We start from the raw sequence: 18,393 nt of genomic DNA on the forward strand, positions 1-18,393 counted from the left end.
CAGGGGGCAAACGAAACTTGGTGGGGGAAAAAAAAATAGAAACAACTCTTTGAACGCAAATTAATACGGAAAGTTTTAAAAAGCAAAAGAGGATGCCATCGGCACTCGGTGTTCCCAGGTGGTCTCCCTCCCAAGTACTGACCGAGCCCAATGCTGCTTAGCTTCGGTGATCGGACGAGAACCGGCGTATTCAGCATGGTATGCCCGATGGCGAGAATCGAAGCCTTACGTGCCTTTTTATAACACATTACACCAACAACCAGCATCTCTACCATTTCACCTGTTGTTCGGCAGGACACACGGCCGCCGCAACACATCAGTCCATATCCTAGGGATCCCGCGACGTCGCACGAAGCCCTCAAGTCGCCGAACATTGCTGCGCGCACTTGGGGAACACTTTTGGAAACGAATGTGGCCTTGAGTCGTTGTGGTCACGCTGGCTAGACGTTGGGGAATGCTTCCGTTTGTCGCACATTAGCCGCAGGTGCTCCGGAAGTGCGAAATGCCTGCTTTCACGACCTTCGAGGGGCAGATAGAAAGACGAGTCAGTCACAGGTAATCCGCCGCGCCCAACGAAGGGTGGAAAATCGGCTAACTCGCCCGCTGCGCTGCGGCGAAGCATCATCTAGTGGTCCTTCCGCGCCCCCGCCACCGCCAGGGGGCAAACGAAACTTGGTGGGGGAAAAAAAAATAGAAACAACTCTTTGAACGCAAATTAATACGGAAAGTTTTAAAAAGCAAAAGAGGATGCCATCGGCACTCGGTGTTCCCAGGTGGTCTCCCTCCCAAGTACTGACCGAGCCCAATGCTGCTTAGCTTCGGTGATCGGACGAGAACCGGCGTATTCAGCATGGTATGGCCGATGGCGAGAATCGAAGCCTTACGTGCCTTTTTATAACACATTACACCAACAACCAGCATCTCTACCATTTCACCTGTTGTTCGGCAGGACACACGGCCGCCGCAACACATCACTCCATATCCTAGGGATCCCGCGACGTCGCACGAAGCCCTCAAGTCGCCGAACATTGCTGCGCGCACTTGGGGAACACTTTTGGAAACGAATGTGGCCTTGAGTCGTTGTGGTCACGCTGGCTAGACGTTGGGGAATGCTTCCGTTTGTCGCACATTAGCCGCAGGTGCTCCGGAAGTGCGAAATGCCTGCTTTCACGACCTTCGAGGGGCAGATAGAAAGACGAGTCAGTCACAGGTAATCCGCCGCGCCCAACGAAGGGTGGAAAATCGGCTAACTCGCCCGCTGCGCTGCGGCGAAGCATCATCTAGTGGTCCTTCCGCGCCCCCGCCACCGCCAGGGGGCAAACGAAACTTGGTGGGGGAAAAAAAAAATAGAAACAACTCTTTGAACGCAAATTAATACGGAAAGTTTTAAAAAGCAAAAGAGGATGCCATCGGCACTCGGTGTTCCCAGGTGGTCTCCCTCCCAAGTACTGACCGAGCCCAATGCTGCTTAGCTTCGGTGATCGGACGAGAACCGGCGTATTCAGCATGGTATGGCCGATTTTTTTTTTTTTTTTGTAACATCGCATGGTATGGCCGATGGCGAGAATCGAAGCCTTACGTGCCTTTTTATAACACATTACACCAACAACCAGCATCTCTACCATTTCACCTGTTGTTCGGCAGGACACACGGCCGCCGCAACACATCACTCCATATCCTAGGGATCCCGCGACGTCGCACGAAGCCCTCAAGTCGCCGAACATTGCTGCGCGCACTTGGGGAACACTTTTGGAAACGAATGTGGCCTTGAGTCGTTGTGGTCACGCTGGCTAGACGTTGGGGAATGCTTCCGTTTGTCGCACATTAGCCGCAGGTGCTCCGGAAGTGCGAAATGCCTGCTTTCACGACCTTCGAGGGGCAGATAGAAAGACGAGTCAGTCACAGGTAATCCGCCGCGCCCAACGAAGGGTGGAAAATCGGCTAACTCGCCCGCTGCGCTGCGGCGAAGCATCATCTAGTGGTCCTTCCGCGCCCCCGCCACCGCCAGGGGGCAAACGAAACTTGGTGGGGGAAAAAAAAAATAGAAACAACTCTTTGAACGCAAATTAATACGGAAAGTTTTAAAAAGCAAAAGAGGATGCCATCGGCACTCGGTGTTCCCAGGTGGTCTCCCTCCCAAGTACTGACCGAGCCCAATGCTGCTTAGCTTCGGTGATCGGACGAGAACCGGCGTATTCAGCATGGTATGGCCGATGGCGAGAATCGAAGCCTTACGTGCCTTTTTATAACACATTACACCAACAACCAGCATCTCTACCATTTCACCTGTTGTTCGGCAGGACACACGGCCGCCGCAACACATCACTCCATATCCTAGGGATCCCGCGACGTCGCACGAAGCCCTCAAGTCGCCGAACATTGCTGCGCGCACTTGGGGAACACTTTTGGAAACGAATGTGGCCTTGAGTCGTTGTGGTCACGCTGGCTAGACGTTGGGGAATGCTTCCGTTTGTCGCACATTAGCCGCAGGTGCTCCGGAAGTGCGAAATTCCTGCTTTCACGACCTTCGAGGGGCAGATAGAAAGACGAGTCAGTCACAGGTAATCCGCCGCGCCCAACGAAGGGTGGAAAATCGGCTAACTCGCCCGCTGCGCTGCGGCGAAGCATCATCTAGTGGTCCTTCCGCGCCCCCGCCACCGCCAGGGGGCAAACGAAACTTGGTGGGGGAAAAAAAAAATAGAAACAACTCTTTGAACGCAAATTAATACGGAAAGTTTTAAAAAGCAAAAGAGGATGCCATCGGCACTCGGTGTTCCCAGGTGGTCTCCCTCCCAAGTACTGACCGAGCCCAATGCTGCTTAGCTTCGGTGATCGGACGAGAACCGGCGTATTCAGCATGGTATGGCCGATGGCGAGAATCGAAGCCTTACGTGCCTTTTTATAACACATTACACCAACAACCAGCATCTCTACCATTTCACCTGTTGTTCGGCAGGACACACGGCCGCCGCAACACATCACTCCATATCCTAGGGATCCCGCGACGTCGCACGAAGCCCTCAAGTCGCCGAACATTGCTGCGCGCACTTGGGGAACACTTTTGGAAACGAATGTGGCCTTGAGTCGTTGTGGTCACGCTGGCTAGACGTTGGGGAATGCTTCCGTTTGTCGCACATTAGCCGCAGGTGCTCCGGAAGTGCGAAATGCCTGCTTTCACGACCTTCGAGGGGCAGATAGAAAGACGAGTCAGTCACAGGTAATCCGCCGCGCCCAACGAAGGGTGGAAAATCGGCTAACTCGCCCGCTGCGCTGCGGCGAAGCATCATCTAGTGGTCCTTCCGCGCCCCCGCCACCGCCAGGGGGCAAACGAAACTTGGTGGGGGAAAAAAAATAGAAACAACTCTTTGAACGCAAATTAATACGGAAAGTTTTAAAAAGCAAAAGAGGATGCCATCAGCACTCGGTGTTCCCAGGTGGTCTCCCTCCCAAGTACTGACCGAGCCCAATGCTGCTTAGCTTCGGTGATCGGACGAGAACCGGCGTATTCAGCATGGTATGGCCGATGGCGAGAATCGAAGCCTTACGTGCCTTTTTATAACACATTACACCAACAACCAGCATCTCTACCATTTCACCTGTTGTTCGGCAGGACACACGGCCGCCGCAACACATCACTCCATATCCTAGGGATCCCGCGACGTCGCACGAAGCCCTCAAGTCGCCGAACATTGCTGCGCGCACTTGGGGAACACTTTTGGAAACGAATGTGGCCTTGAGTCGTTGTGGTCACGCTGGCTAGACGATGGGGAATGCTTCCGTTTGTCGCACATTAGCCGCAGGTGCTCCGGAAGTGCGAAATGCCTGCTTTCACGACCTTCGAGGGGCAGATAGAAAGACGAGTCAGTCACAGGTAATCCGCCGCGCCCAACGAAGGGTGGAAAATCGGCTAACTCGCCCGCTGCGCTGCGGCGAAGCATCATCTAGTGGTCCTTCCGCGCCCCCGCCACCGCCAGGGGGCAAACGAAACTTGGTGGGGGAAAAAAAAAATAGAAACAACTCTTTGAACGCAAATTAATACGGAAAGTTTTAAAAAGCAAAAGAGGATGCCATCGGCACTCGGTGTTCCCAGGTGGTCTCCCTCCCAAGTACTGACCGAGCCCAATGCTGCTTAGCTTCGGTGATCGGACGAGAACCGGCGTATTCAGCATGGTATGGCCGATGGCGAGAATCGAAGCCTTACGTGCCTTTTTATAACACATTACACCAACAACCAGCATCTCTACCATTTCACCTGTTGTTCGGCAGGACACACGGCCGCCGCAACACATCACTCCATATCCTAGGGATCCCGCGACGTCGCACGAAGCCCTCAAGTCGCCGAACATTGCTGCGCGCACTTGGGGAACACTTTTGGAAACGAATGTGGCCTTGAGTCGTTGTGGTCACGCTGGCTAGACGTTGGGGAATGCTTCCGTTTGTCGCACATTAGCCGCAGGTGCTCCGGAAGTGCGAAATGCCTGCTTTCACGACCTTCGAGGGGCAGATAGAAAGACGAGTCAGTCACAGGTAATCCGCCGCGCCCAACGAAGGGTGGAAAATCGGCTAACTCGCCCGCTGCGCTGCGGCGAAGCATCATCTAGTGGTCCTTCCGCGCCCCCGCCACCGCCAGGGGGCAAACGAAACTTGGTGGGGGAAAAAAAAATAGAAACAACTCTTTGAACGCAAATTAATACGGAAAGTTTTAAAAAGCAAAAGAGGATGCCATCGGCACTCGGTGTTCCCAGGTGGTCTCCCTCCCAAGTACTGACCGAGCCCAATGCTGCTTAGCTTCGGTGATCGGACGAGAACCGGCGTATTCAGCATGGTATGGCCGATGGCGAGAATCGAAGCCTTACGTGCCTTTTTATAACACATTACACCAACAACCAGCATCTCTACCATTTCACCTGTTGTTCGGCAGGACACACGGCCGCCGCAACACATCACTCCATATCCTAGGGATCCCGCGACGTCGCACGAAGCCCTCAAGTCGCCGAACATTGCTGCGCGCACTTGGGGAACACTTTTGGAAACGAATGTGGCCTTGAGTCGTTGTGGTCACGCTGGCTAGACGTTGGGGAATGCTTCCGTTTGTCGCACATTAGCCGCAGGTGCTCCGGAAGTGCGAAATGCCTGCTTTCACGACCTTCGAGGGGCAGATAGAAAGACGAGTCAGTCACAGGTAATCCGCCGCGCCCAACGAAGGGTGGAAAATCGGCTAACTCGCCCGCTGCGCTGCGGCGAAGCATCATCTAGTGGTCCTTCCGCGCCCCCGCCACCGCCAGGGGGCAAACGAAACTTGGTGGGGGAAAAAAAAATAGAAACAACTCTTTGAACGCAAATTAATACGGAAAGTTTTAAAAAGCAAAAGAGGATGCCATCGGCACTCGGTGTTCCCAGGTGGTCTCCCTCCCAAGTACTGACCGAGCCCAATGCTGCTTAGCTTCGGTGATCGGACGAGAACCGGCGTATTCAGCATGGTATGGCCGATGGCGAGAATCGAAGCCTTACGTGCCTTTTTATAACACATTACACCAACAACCAGCATCTCTACCATTTCACCTGTTGTTCGGCAGGACACACGGCCGCCGCAACACATCACTCCATATCCTAGGGATCCCGCGACGTCGCACGAAGCCCTCAAGTCGCCGAACATTGCTGCGCGCACTTGGGGAACACTTTTGGAAACGAATGTGGCCTTGAGTCGTTGTGGTCACGCTGGCTAGACGTTGGGGAATGCTTCCGTTTGTCGCACATTAGCCGCAGGTGCTCCGGAAGTGCGAAATGCCTGCTTTCACGACCTTCGAGGGGCAGATAGAAAGACGAGTCAGTCACAGGTAATCCGCCGCGCCCAACGAAGGGTGGAAAATCGGCTAACTCGCCCGCTGCGCTGCGGCGAAGCATCATCTAGTGGTCCTTCCGCGCCCCCGCCACCGCCAGGGGGCAAACGAAACTTGGTGGGGGAAAAAAAAAATAGAAACACCTCTTTGAACGCAAATTAATACGGAAAGTTTTAAAAAGCAAAAGAGGATGCCATCGGCACTCGGTGTTCCCAGGTGGTCTCCCTCCCAAGTACTGACCGAGCCCAATGCTGCTTAGCTTCGGTGATCGGACGAGAACCGGCGTATTCAGCATGGTATGGCCGATGGCGAGAATCGAAGCCTTACGTGCCTTTTTATAACACATTACACCAACAACCAGCATCTCTACCATTTCACCTGTTGTTCGGCAGGACACACGGCCGCCGCAACACATCACTCCATATCCTAGGGATCCCGCGACGTCGCACGAAGCCCTCAAGTCGCCGAACATTGCTGCGCGCACTTGGGGAACACTTTTGGAAACGAATGTGGCCTTGAGTCGTTGTGGTCACGCTGGCTAGACGTTGGGGAATGCTTCCGTTTGTCGCACATTAGCCGCAGGTGCTCCGGAAGTGCGAAATGCCTGCTTTCACGACCTTCGAGGGGCAGATAGAAAGACGAGTCAGTCACAGGTAATCCGCCGCGCCCAACGAAGGGTGGAAAATCGGCTAACTCGCCCGCTGCGCTGCGGCGAAGCATCATCTAGTGGTCCTTCCGCGCCCCCGCCACCGCCAGGGGGCAAACGAAACTTGGTGGGGGAAAAAAAAAATAGAAACAACTCTTTGAACGCAAATTAATACGGAAAGTTTTAAAAAGCAAAAGAGGATGCCATCGGCACTCGGTGTTCCCAGGTGGTCTCCCTCCCAAGTACTGACCGAGCCCAATGCTGCTTAGCTTCGGTGATCGGACGAGAACCGGCGTATTCAGCATGGTATGGCCGATGGCGAGAATCGAAGCCTTACGTGCCTTTTTATAACACATTACACCAACAACCAGCATCTCTACCATTTCACCTGTTGTTCGGCAGGACACACGGCCGCCGCAACACATCACTCCATATCCTAGGGATCCCGCGACGTCGCACGAAGCCCTCAAGTCGCCGAACATTGCTGCGCGCACTTGGGGAACACTTTTGGAAACGAATGTGGCCTTGAGTCGTTGTGGTCACGCTGGCTAGACGTTGGGGAATGCTTCCGTTTGTCGCACATTAGCCGCAGGTGCTCCGGAAGTGCGAAATGCCTGCTTTCACGACCTTCGAGGGGCAGATAGAAAGACGAGTCAGTCACAGGTAATCCGCCGCGCCCAACGAAGGGTGGAAAATCGGCTAACTCGCCCGCTGCGCTGCGGCGAAGCATCATCTAGTGGTCCTTCCGCGCCCCCGCCACCGCCAGGAGGCAAACGAAACTTGGTGGGGGAAAAAAAATAGAAACAACTCTTTGAACGCAAATTAATACGGAAAGTTTTAAAAAGCAAAAGAGGATGCCATCGGCACTCGGTGTTCCCAGGTGGTCTCCCTCCCAAGTACTGACCGAGCCCAATGCTGCTTAGCTTCGGTGATCGGACGAGAACCGGCGTATTCAGCATGGTATGGCCGATGGCGAGAATCGAAGCCTTACGTGTCTTTTTATAACACATTACACCAACAACCAGCATCTCTACCATTTCACCTGTTGTTCGGCAGGACACACGGCCGCCGCAACACATCACTCCATATCCTAGGGATCCCGCGACGTCGCACGAAGCCCTCAAGTCGCCGAACATTGCTGCGCGCACTTGGGGAACACTTTTGGAAACGAATGTGGCCTTGAGTCGTTGTGGTCACGCTGGCTAGACGTTGGGGAATGCTTCCGTTTGTCGCACATTAGCCGCAGGTGCTCCGGAAGTGCGAAATGCCTGCTTTCACGACCTTCGAGGGGCAGATAGAAAGACGAGTCAGTCACAGGTAATCCGCCGCGCCCAACGAAGGGTGGAAAATCGGCTAACTCGCCCGCTGCGCTGCGGCGAAGCATCATCTAGTGGTCCTTCCGCGCCCCCGCCACCGCCAGGGGGCAAACGAAACTTGGTGGGGGAAAAAAAAAATAGAAACAACTCTTTGAACGCAAATTAATACGGAAAGTTTTAAAAAGCAAAAGAGGATGCCATCGGCACTCGGTGTTCCCAGGTGGTCTCCCTCCCAAGTACTGACCGAGCCCAATGCTGCTTAGCTTCGGTGATCGGACGAGAACCGGCGTATTCAGCATGGTATGGCCGATGGCGAGAATCGAAGCCTTACGTGCCTTTTTATAACACATTACACCAACAACCAGCATCTCTACCATTTCACCTGTTGTTCGGCAGGACACACGGCCGCCGCAACACATCACTCCATATCCTAGGGATCCCGCGACGTCGCACGAAGCCCTCAAGTCGCCGAACATTGCTGCGCGCACTTGGGGAACACTTTTGGAAACGAATGTGGCCTTGAGTCGTTGTGGTCACGCTGGCTAGACGTTGGGGAATGCTTCCGTTTGTCGCACATTAGCCGCAGGTGCTCCGGAAGTGCGAAATGCCTGCTTTCACGACCTTCGAGGGGCAGATAGAAAGACGAGTCAGTCACAGGTAATCCGCCGCGCCCAACGAAGGGTGGAAAATCGGCTAACTCGCCCGCTGCGCTGCGGCGAAGCATCATCTAGTGGTCCTTCCGCGCCCCCGCCACCGCCAGGGGGCAAACGAAACTTGGTGGGGGAAAAAAAAAATAGAAACAACTCTTTGAACGCAAATTAATACGGAAAGTTTTAAAAAGCAAAAGAGGATGCCATCGGCACTCGGTGTTCCCAGGTGGTCTCCCTCCCAAGTACTGACCGAGCCCAATGCTGCTTAGCTTCGGTGATCGGACGAGAACCGGCGTATTCAGCATGGTATGGCCGATGGCGAGAATCGAAGCCTTACGTGCCTTTTTATAACACATTACACCAACAACCAGCATCTCTACCATTTCACCTGTTGTTCGGCAGGACACACGGCCGCCGCAACACATCACTCCATATCCTAGGGATCCCGCGACGTCGCACGAAGCCCTCAAGTCGCCGAACATTGCTGCGCGCACTTGGGGAACACTTTTGGAAACGAATGTGGCCTTGAGTCGTTGTGGTCACGCTGGCTAGACGTTGGGGAATGCTTCCGTTTGTCGCACATTAGCCGCAGGTGCTCCGGAAGTGCGAAATGCCTGCTTTCACGACCTTCGAGGGGCAGATAGAAAGACGAGTCAGTCACAGGTAATCCGCCGCGCCCAACGAAGGGTGGAAAATCGGCTAACTCGCCCGCTGCGCTGCGGCGAAGCATCATCTAGTGGTCCTTCCGCGCCCCCGCCACCGCCAGGGGGCAAACGAAACTTGGTGGGGGAAAAAAAAAATAGAAACAACTCTTTGAACGCAAATTAATACGGAAAGTTTTAAAAAGCAAAAGAGGATGCCATCGGCACTCGGTGTTCCCAGGTGGTCTCCCTCCCAAGTACTGACCGAGCCCAATGCTGCTTAGCTTCGGTGATCGGACGAGAACCGGCGTATTCAGCATGGTATGGCCGATGGCGAGAATCGAAGCCTTACGTGCCTTTTTATAACACATTACACCAACAACCAGCATCTCTACCATTTCACCTGTTGTTCGGCAGGACACACGGCCGCCGCAACACATCACTCCATATCCTAGGGATCCCGCGACGTCGCACGAAGCCCTCAAGTCGCCGAACATTGCTGCGCGCACTTGGGGAACACTTTTGGAAACGAATGTGGCCTTGAGTCGTTGTGGTCACGCTGGCTAGACGTTGGGGAATGCTTCCGTTTGTCGCACATTAGCCGCAGGTGCTCCGGAAGTGCGAAATGCCTGCTTTCACGACCTTCGAGGGGCAGATAGAAAGACGAGTCAGTCACAGGTAATCCGCCGCGCCCAACGAAGGGTGGAAAATCGGCTAACTCGCCCGCTGCGCTGCGGCGAAGCATCATCTAGTGGTCCTTCCGCGCCCCCGCCACCGCCAGGGGGCAAACGAAACTTGGTGGGGGAAAAAAAAATAGAAACAACTCTTTGAACGCAAATTAATACGGAAAGTTTTAAAAAGCAAAAGAGGATGCCATCGGCACTCGGTGTTCCCAGGTGGTCTCCCTCCCAAGTACTGACCGAGCCCAATGCTGCTTAGCTTCGGTGATCGGACGAGAACCGGCGTATTCAGCATGGTATGGCCGATGGCGAGAATCGAAGCCTTACGTGCCTTTTTATAACACATTACACCAACAACCAGCATCTCTACCATTTCACCTGTTGTTCGGCAGGACACACGGCCGCCGCAACACATCACTCCATATCCTAGGGATCCCGCGACGTCGCACGAAGCCCTCAAGTCGCCGAACATTGCTGCGCGCACTTGGGGAACACTTTTGGAAACGAATGTGGCCTTGAGTCGTTGTGGTCACGCTGGCTAGACGTTGGGGAATGCTTCCGTTTGTCGCACATTAGCCGCAGGTGCTCCGGAAGTGCGAAATGCCTGCTTTCACGACCTTCGAGGGGCAGATAGAAAGACGAGTCAGTCACAGGTAATCCGCCGCGCCCAACGAAGGGTGGAAAATCGGCTAACTCGCCCGCTGCGCTGCGGCGAAGCATCATCTAGTGGTCCTTCCGCGCCCCCGCCACCGCCAGGGGGCAAACGAAACTTGGTGGGGGAAAAAAAAAATAGAAACAACTCTTTGAACGCAAATTAATACGGAAAGTTTTAAAAAGCAAAAGAGGATGCCATCGGCACTCGGTGTTCCCAGGTGGTCTCCCTCCCAAGTACTGACCGAGCCCAATGCTGCTTAGCTTCGGTGATCGGACGAGAACCGGCGTATTCAGCATGGTATGGCCGATGGCGAGAATCGAAGCCTTACGTGCCTTTTTATAACACATTACACCAACAACCAGCATCTCTACCATTTCACCTGTTGTTCGGCAGGACACACGGCCGCCGCAACACATCACTCCATATCCTAGGGATCCCGCGACGTCGCACGAAGCCCTCAAGTCGCCGAACATTGCTGCGCGCACTTGGGGAACACTTTTGGAAACGAATGTGGCCTTGAGTCGTTGTGGTCACGCTGGCTAGACGTTGGGGAATGCTTCCGTTTGTCGCACATTAGCCGCAGGTGCTCCGGAAGTGCGAAATGCCTGCTTTCACGACCTTCGAGGGGCAGATAGAAAGACGAGTCAGTCGCAGGTAATCCGCCGCGCCCAACGAAGGGTGGAAAATCGGCTAACTCGCCCGCTGCGCTGCGGCGAAGCATCATCTAGTGGTCCTTCCGCGCCCCCGCCACCGCCAGGGGGCAAACGAAACTTGGTGGGGGAAAAAAAAAATAGAAACAACTCTTTGAATGCAAATTAATACGGAAAGTTTTAAAAAGCAAAAGAGGATGCCATCGGCACTCGGTGTTCCCAGGTGGTCTCCCTCCCAAGTACTGACCGAGCCCAATGCTGCTTAGCTTCGGTGATCGGACGAGAACCGGCGTATTCAGCATGGTATGGCCGATTTTTTTTTTTTTTTCTTTATTGCCGTCTGGGCACAACACAACAAGTACTACACAATCAGCCCTCAGGGCTGAGAAAGGAAAGGAACATACATCAAAACCGCCGCGCTTTTAGCTGGCGGTTACGTTTTTGTGAACTTTTAGTACAGCTAGTTCGTTCATAACAGATATCACTTCGTCTTCTTATTCCAGCTTCAAAAACACTTCGCGGAGCTTACACACATGTTCAACAAAGTGGTTTCCAACAGACTTTGCATTGACATCTGCATTCCGTACCTCCATTCTACTCTTCCATATGCTGTGCAAACCCAATACAAAAAACAGGTCGTATGGTAGAACATCTGGTTTGACATCCAGGAAACGAATTCCATGTGGGGTAAGGGGAAGATCTTTTTTCACGGTACGTTGCAGGACATCCAAAAAAAAACAGCGTCCCAACAATCTATAAAGACATGCTCGACACTTTCCGGTTTTTTACATAGTGTACAGTCGGCACCCCATGGCAAAAATAAACCTTTTTCTAACATCCACGTTTTTACTGGTAGCGTATTAGTGTGCAATTTGAAGAAGAACGTTTTAACAGGACCTGGCACTAGCATTCTTTTCACTCTCCGTAGAACATCATGTCCGGATCCGCCACTATACAAGGAACGGTACATCGGTTCAGGGAATAGACAATCGATGAGGTCACGCGACAAATTTTTACGGTTTACAGTAGACAAAAATTCTCTAGAAAAACGCGCCATTAGAAAACGACAGGAGAAAACAACTTCTCTCAGAAAGAGACTAACCGAAAAACGTGTAGCGTCCGCTGACGTCACTAGAAGGTCGGGCAAAGCACTCGCTACCGTGACCTGTAAAAAGGTGCGGATAAACGGGTCGGCCTGATCACGCAAAAACAAAAAGCGGGAAACAAGTTGTCTCACAAAAAGATGCGAGAGTGACAGGCCTCCGCTTCTAACTTTTCTGAATAAGTTGTTCCTGCTCGTCCTTTCATAAGTCGACTGCCAAACAAACACCGCGAATATGCGGTGAAACTTCTGCACATTCAGTCGAGAACAAGAAAGGGCCTGCATGACATACCAGATTTTAGAGACAAGGAAAACATTACAAACTGTTGCTCGGGAAAAGATGGACAGGCCACGGCCCTCCCACTTGGCCGTTTGCGCGCGCATTTCCTGTGCTCTTTCGTTCCAGTATTTCGTGCTGTCTCGATACTGGTCAAAGGGTACCCCCAGATACTTAGTTGGCTGCGTTGACCAGGTGACGTTTTCAAAAACATTCGGGGCATTTAACCATTCTCCGTGCCACAGCCCAGTACATTTGCCTATGTTAATGGAACTACAAGTCATACTACAAAACTCTTGGGTGATACATAGGGCAGTACGGACACTCTCCTTATTCACACAAAAATAAACCACATCATCAGCATATGCCATCACCTTAACTTCACAGGATTGTAAAGTGTAGCCCTGTATCTGATTGTCTTGATTTATTCTTGCACACAGGGGTTCAAGATAGAGGGCGAAAAGAAGGGACGACAGGGCACACCCTTGACGCACTGATGCCTGCACTTTAATTGGACTCGTTAACTGGCCATTAATCAAAATTCTTGTTGTACAATCCTTATATGCCATTTTCACTCCTTGTAAAATTAATTTTCCGATTCGGACATGTTCAAGTATTTTAAAAAGGACCTCATGACAGACCCTGTCAAATGCCTTTTGAAAATCTATCTGTAACATAGCCACCTTCCTGTAATCTATGTCGCAAGATTCCAGGATACTTCTTGCTACATGAATGTTAGTAGTTATGCTTCGGCCCTTAATTCCGCATGTTTGGTGGGGCCCAACTAAGGTTGTAATTACTGCTTGCATACGTTTTGTGATTACCTTCATGAAGATCTTATAGTCCGTGTTAGTTAATGTTATCGGCCTGTATCCCGTGATTTTCACAAGCTGTTCTGGATCATTGCTTTTCGGGATTAAAATGGTGTGGGCTTGAGAAAACGATGGGGGCAGGGAACCCCTATTAAAGGACTCTTCAAGAACAGTACCTAAAATAGGTGCCAGTTGGATTTTAAATGCCTTATAAAAGGCAGCGCCTAGCCCATCAGGGCCAGGCGACTTACCGATATTTAAACTATCGATTGAATCTTCTATTTCCTTTACAGTAATCGGACTTTGCAGTTCATCTGTTACATGGGGGTCTAGTTGGGACATCAGAGTTAAAAAGGACTGCTCAAACTCTTGGTTCGGTGTTTTGCACGAGAAAAGGTGTTCGTAATGTTTTGTAAAAGCCCCTTCTATTTCGACTTGTTCTGTCAAAAATATTCCTTCGTGCTCAATATTGTGAATTTCGTTCCTTCGCGCATGACTCCTTTCGTCTGCCAACGACCGTTTCGTTGGCATTTCACCGCCTATTAGTCTTTCCGTGCGAGCCCTTATCGCCGCGCCCTTGTATTTTTCTACCTCGATGCGTTCTATCTTTGCCTTTGTTGTGCGCAAATCCTCAGTAAACAGTCCCGGCGCTTTGGCTTCTTCAACTGTTATAAGCTGCAACAAGTCACGGAGTTCTTTTTCTTCTTTTCTATCATTAAATTTTATCTCCGTCGAACGTTCAATCGCGGCTATCTTGATTTCCTGCTTAAAGGATTCCCATTCTTCCACGATGTTTTTGTTGCCGAAATTTACCAGTTCTGTTTTTCTTGCAACAACTGTGGCTTGGAACTTATCATCTTTTAACAGTTTATCATTCATTTTCCAAAGGTCCCAGTTAAACTTTGCTTGCCTCTGTTTTTTTCCGCCAACGCATACGGAAACCAAGCAATGATCCGAGAAAGAAACCGCGTCGACTGCGTAGTCCATGCAAGAAGGAGCTAGTTCCGCCGAGACGTAGATCCTATCTAAACGGGCGTGGCTTGCGCCTTGATAATGTGTGTATCTGGCGGTTCGTGTCGCGTTAGCTAGATTTGTAACGTCTTCAAGACAGGAGTCGTTCATACACTGTTCTAAAAAAAGGGCGCTGGAATCTGATGGTACATTTTGATTGGCACGGTCCGCAGGCGTGTAGACACAATTGAAATCTCCGAAGAAAAGGACACACTTTTCACAGTCTACTAATCTAACCACTTCTTCAAAAAAGACACGGCGTTGGCTGGTTTTCGTTGGAGCATAAACACAAACTGCCCGAAAAGGGTGCTCAGCGTAATTAAAATCACAGCAGACAAAGCGACCTTCTGGAGAGCTTTGAACCTGGTCTATCACAGAGATAAGCGCTTTTTTCAAAAACATACAACATCCCCCTGCCGTTCCCTGGGCGTGACTGACAGCAACATGATACGAATCTAGAAAGGGTTCGACCATGGTGTCTGTGTGCGATTCACTCTCAACTTTAGTTTCTTGGACGCCTAAGATATCAATTTGCTGTGCCTCCAGCAGCGTCTTAAGTTGAAACCTTCGCTTCTTAGAACCAAGTCCTCTGACGTTTAAGGTTGCTAATTTGAAAGGGCCACTATTCAGCATTGAAAAAAGGGGAGTCACTCACACAGACACCAAGGCGTTTACATTCGAGGTTACATCTACATTCTAAAAGGGCGGGATACGCTAGCAGAGCGATTCTGCTGGGCCGGTAGTTTGCTTTTTTTGTTTTTGCTGGCCACTACAGACCACTCACGTTCGAGCTGCTTCAGGCGTTGTTCTTCGTGGAGCCCCGGTGATTCTCGCGGCCGCTTTGCAGCTGCGGCAGCAGTGGTAGCCTGTGACGTGGTGGAGTCGTCGCCAGCGGTAGCTGCCACCGCTGGAGAACCGTCGCTCTGTTGCGTGTCCGTTGAGGTGGCGGCTCGTGGAGTAGCCTGGTCTTCGTCATCGTTGGAGTCCAGCAGTTTCTGGGTGGAGTGGTTGCCTTCTTTTTCTTCGGTGCCGTTGCCCTCGCCGTGTATCGTCTTGGTTGCTCCTGCTGCCTCGTTGATGGCGACGTTCTTGGTGTTTGGTGGGGCGTCGAAGGGGGCGTTTCCGCCTACCGCCTCGTCACCTTCTTTGGCAGGAGGCTTCGTCGTACCGGTAGTTGCCGAAGCAGCAAGTTCAGCCTCTTCGTCGTCCATGACTTCGGGAAGGACCTCCGCCTCTTCAGGATTGCCAGTCACATTCGCGTAGGTGCGTACGCATTCTTCGGCCAGGTGGCCAAACGTTTTGCACTTTGAGCACCGCGGGGTGCGACAGTCCTTACGAATGTGGCCGGTACGTCGGCAGCGAAGGCACTGAGGCGCCCGACCGGGCACGACGACCAGGATGGAACCTCCGTAAAAACGGAGCATGTGCGGGAGGTCGTCCGGTGTTAAGTCCTCACGCAACATCATACGTACGAGGCGCGTAGTCGACTCGGCGGCTTCAAAACCGGCCGCGCCCCAGGCGTCTTGTCGGACGTCTTTCACTTCGCCGAAGTCAGCGAACACTCTCGCTAAGGCAGCGTCGGCGACGTGGAAGGGCACCCAATGCACTTTCACCGTAACTTCTTGTTGTATCGGGTCGATGACTGCGCAGTACCGCCCCTTTACTTGAAGTCCGCCCGAGTCCAGAAGTCGCTGACGAGCCTCGGGAGTCTTCAACTTAATGAGCCAAACGTGACCCATTTGAAAAGGCCCAATACCGGCGATGTCCTTCAGCACGCCCAACAGAAGGAACGGCGTGCGAAAGTCGTCAATCCGGTAGGGCCGTCCACCAAGGTCGCAGTGCAAAATTAGGCACGCCCTCATCGAGTCTTCGGACGGTATCGACGGTAGAAGAAACCGGTAGCCAGAAGGCGCACCAGCAAACCGGGCACCGCGGCTGGACATAGCCGCTGAAACACCTGGCTCGGAGCCAGCCATCGCACAACCGCTCCGCTCGGAAGCCGGAAGTGGAAGTGAGCATGGTATGGCCGATGGCGAGAATCGAAGCCTTACGTGCCTTTTTATAACACATTACACCAACAACCAGCATCTCTACCATTTCACCTGTTGTTCGGCAGGACACACGGCCGCCGCAACACATCACTCCATATCCTAGGGATCCCGCGACGTCGCACGAAGCCCTCAAGTCGCCGAACATTGCTGCGCGCACTTGGGGAACACTTTTGGAAACGAATGTGGCCTTGAGTCGTTGTGGTCACGCTGGCTAGACGTTGGGGAATGCTTCCGTTTGTCGCACATTAGCCGCAGGTGCTCCGGAAGTGCGAAATGCCTGCTTTCACGACCTTCGAGGGGCAGATAGAAAGACGACTCAGTCACAGGTAATCCGCCGCGCCCAACGAAGGGTGGAAAATCGGCTAACTCGCCCGCTGCGCTGCGGCGAAGCATCATCTAGTGGTCCTTCCGCGCCCCCGCCACCGCCAGGGGGCAAACGAAACTTGGTGGGGGAAAAAAAATAGAAACAACTCTTTGAACGCAAATTAATACGGAAAGTTTTAAAAAGCAAAAGAGGATGCCATCGGCACTCGGTGTTCCCAGGTTGTCTCCCTCCCAAGTACTGACCGAGCCCAATGCTGCTTAGCTTCGGTGATCGGACGAGAACCGGCGTATTCAGCATGGTATGGCCGATGGCGAGAATCGAAGCCTTACGTGCCTTTTTATAACACATTACACCAACAACCAGCATCTCTACCATTTCACCTGTTGTTCGGCAGGACACACGGCCGCCGCAACACATCACTCCATATCCTAGGGATCCCGCGACGTCGCACGAAGCCCTCAAGTCGCCGAACATTGCTGCGCGCACTTGGGGAACACTTTTGGAAACGAATGTGGCCTTGAGTCATTGTGGTCACGCTGGCTAGACGTTGGGGAATGCTTCCGTTTGTCGCACATTAGCCGCAGGTGCTCCGGAAGTGCGAAATGCCTGCTTTCACGACCTTCGAGGGGCAGATAGAAAGACGAGTCAGTCACAGGTAATCCGCCGCGCCCAACGAAGGGTGGAAAATCGGCTAACTAGCCCGCTGCGCTGCGGCGAAGCATCATCTAGTGGTCCTTCCGCGCCCCCGCCACCGCCAGGGGGCAAACGAAACTTGGTGGGGGAAAAAAAAAATAGAAACAACTCTTTGAACGCAAATTAATACGGAAAGTTTTAAAAAGCAAAAGAGGATGCCATCAGCACTCGGTGTTCCCAGGTGGTCTCCCTCCCAAGTACTGACCGAGCCCAATGCTGCTTAGCTTCGGTGATCGGACGAGAACCGGCGTATTCAGCATGGTATGGCCGATTTTTTTTTTTTTTTTTTTTTTTTTTTCTTTATTGCCGTACAAAGCATAACAAAACAACTTATTTACAAACACGTACTGAACCGTAAACTATACAAAACACGCACTGAACCAGGTATTACCTGGAAAACCAGTGCACTTTCATCTTAACCAGTTCACTGAACATGGTCAACACTTCCTCGTCACTTTTTTCCCTCTCCAAAACTTCACGTATTCTTGCCACACTTTCAACAAAGTACTCTTGAACAGACCGTGCCCTAGGGTCGCTATTTCTGACAGCCATGCGTGACCGCCAGATACTGTGTAGCCCCAAGAGCATGATTGCATCATACGGGTATTCATTGCTTACAACTGGAAGAAACCGGATTCCGTAGGCGTCTATTGGGAGGTCCTTCTGCAGCGTGCGCTGAAGGACGTCCCAATAGAACACAGCGTCCCAACAGTCAATGAACACATGCTCTACGGTCTCCGGCCTCTTGCACAGCCTGCAGTCTGTGCCCCATGGCACGAGCATACCTCTCTCCTGCATCCACACTAGTACTGGTAGTGTTCCGGTGTGCAAGTTAAAAAAGAAAGTCTTCACTCCCGGTGGCAACCACATCCTCTTAACCCGTTTCAGCACATTCTGGCCCGGGCCACCAGCGTACACACTTCTATACAACGGAACTGGAAAAACAACACTCACTAAATCTTTATACAGAACTCTTTTGTTGACACTGTTCAAATACTCTAGAGAAAATCTGCTTAACAAAAAATTAAAAGACAACACAACCTC

General features: G+C 52.1%; 17 non-coding genes and 3 pseudogenes across 17 annotated transcripts; all 20 read right to left on the reverse strand.

Moving 5' to 3' along the window:
* Positions 1 to 93: 93 nt before the first annotated feature.
* Positions 94 to 212, reverse strand: LOC144151203 (5S ribosomal RNA). Its single transcript, XR_013318804.1, has one exon. It is a non-coding gene; the product is annotated as a 5S ribosomal RNA (ribosomal RNA).
* A 536-nt stretch (positions 213 to 748) lies between these two features.
* Positions 749 to 867, reverse strand: LOC144151010 (5S ribosomal RNA). Its single transcript, XR_013318619.1, has one exon. It is a non-coding gene; the product is annotated as a 5S ribosomal RNA (ribosomal RNA).
* A 537-nt stretch (positions 868 to 1,404) lies between these two features.
* LOC144151234 (5S ribosomal RNA) lies at positions 1,405 to 1,523 on the reverse strand (annotated as a pseudogene).
* Positions 1,524 to 2,099: 576 nt separating this feature from the next.
* On the reverse strand, positions 2,100 to 2,218 carry LOC144151011 (5S ribosomal RNA). The gene has a single exon (XR_013318620.1). It is a non-coding gene; the product is annotated as a 5S ribosomal RNA (ribosomal RNA).
* Positions 2,219 to 2,755: 537 nt separating this feature from the next.
* Positions 2,756 to 2,874, reverse strand: LOC144151012 (5S ribosomal RNA). Its single transcript, XR_013318621.1, has one exon. It is a non-coding gene; the product is annotated as a 5S ribosomal RNA (ribosomal RNA).
* Positions 2,875 to 3,409: 535 nt separating this feature from the next.
* LOC144151185 (5S ribosomal RNA) lies at positions 3,410 to 3,528 on the reverse strand. Its single transcript, XR_013318787.1, has one exon. It is a non-coding gene; the product is annotated as a 5S ribosomal RNA (ribosomal RNA).
* A 537-nt stretch (positions 3,529 to 4,065) lies between these two features.
* On the reverse strand, positions 4,066 to 4,184 carry LOC144151014 (5S ribosomal RNA). Its single transcript, XR_013318623.1, has one exon. It is a non-coding gene; the product is annotated as a 5S ribosomal RNA (ribosomal RNA).
* Positions 4,185 to 4,720: 536 nt separating this feature from the next.
* On the reverse strand, positions 4,721 to 4,839 carry LOC144151015 (5S ribosomal RNA). The gene has a single exon (XR_013318624.1). It is a non-coding gene; the product is annotated as a 5S ribosomal RNA (ribosomal RNA).
* A 536-nt stretch (positions 4,840 to 5,375) lies between these two features.
* Positions 5,376 to 5,494, reverse strand: LOC144151016 (5S ribosomal RNA). The gene has a single exon (XR_013318625.1). It is a non-coding gene; the product is annotated as a 5S ribosomal RNA (ribosomal RNA).
* A 537-nt stretch (positions 5,495 to 6,031) lies between these two features.
* On the reverse strand, positions 6,032 to 6,150 carry LOC144151017 (5S ribosomal RNA). Its single transcript, XR_013318626.1, has one exon. It is a non-coding gene; the product is annotated as a 5S ribosomal RNA (ribosomal RNA).
* Positions 6,151 to 6,687: 537 nt separating this feature from the next.
* On the reverse strand, positions 6,688 to 6,806 carry LOC144151018 (5S ribosomal RNA). Its single transcript, XR_013318627.1, has one exon. It is a non-coding gene; the product is annotated as a 5S ribosomal RNA (ribosomal RNA).
* Positions 6,807 to 7,341: 535 nt separating this feature from the next.
* On the reverse strand, positions 7,342 to 7,460 carry LOC144151019 (5S ribosomal RNA). Its single transcript, XR_013318628.1, has one exon. It is a non-coding gene; the product is annotated as a 5S ribosomal RNA (ribosomal RNA).
* Positions 7,461 to 7,997: 537 nt separating this feature from the next.
* LOC144151020 (5S ribosomal RNA) lies at positions 7,998 to 8,116 on the reverse strand. Its single transcript, XR_013318629.1, has one exon. It is a non-coding gene; the product is annotated as a 5S ribosomal RNA (ribosomal RNA).
* Positions 8,117 to 8,653: 537 nt separating this feature from the next.
* LOC144151021 (5S ribosomal RNA) lies at positions 8,654 to 8,772 on the reverse strand. Its single transcript, XR_013318630.1, has one exon. It is a non-coding gene; the product is annotated as a 5S ribosomal RNA (ribosomal RNA).
* A 537-nt stretch (positions 8,773 to 9,309) lies between these two features.
* LOC144151022 (5S ribosomal RNA) lies at positions 9,310 to 9,428 on the reverse strand. Its single transcript, XR_013318631.1, has one exon. It is a non-coding gene; the product is annotated as a 5S ribosomal RNA (ribosomal RNA).
* Positions 9,429 to 9,964: 536 nt separating this feature from the next.
* Positions 9,965 to 10,083, reverse strand: LOC144151023 (5S ribosomal RNA). The gene has a single exon (XR_013318632.1). It is a non-coding gene; the product is annotated as a 5S ribosomal RNA (ribosomal RNA).
* Positions 10,084 to 10,620: 537 nt separating this feature from the next.
* LOC144151025 (5S ribosomal RNA) lies at positions 10,621 to 10,739 on the reverse strand. Its single transcript, XR_013318634.1, has one exon. It is a non-coding gene; the product is annotated as a 5S ribosomal RNA (ribosomal RNA).
* Positions 10,740 to 11,276: 537 nt separating this feature from the next.
* LOC144151236 (5S ribosomal RNA) lies at positions 11,277 to 11,395 on the reverse strand (annotated as a pseudogene).
* Positions 11,396 to 16,849: 5,454 nt separating this feature from the next.
* LOC144151214 (5S ribosomal RNA) lies at positions 16,850 to 16,968 on the reverse strand. The gene has a single exon (XR_013318814.1). It is a non-coding gene; the product is annotated as a 5S ribosomal RNA (ribosomal RNA).
* A 537-nt stretch (positions 16,969 to 17,505) lies between these two features.
* Positions 17,506 to 17,624, reverse strand: LOC144151262 (5S ribosomal RNA; annotated as a pseudogene).
* Between the last annotated feature and the right edge of the window lie 769 nt (positions 17,625 to 18,393).

Source organism: Haemaphysalis longicornis, unplaced genomic scaffold (assembly GCF_048455015.1).
Source record: "Haemaphysalis longicornis isolate Haplotype H1 unplaced genomic scaffold, Haemaphysalis longicornis Haplotype H1 scaffold_88, whole genome shotgun sequence".
NCBI lineage: Eukaryota > Metazoa > Arthropoda > Arachnida > Ixodida > Ixodidae > Haemaphysalis > Haemaphysalis longicornis.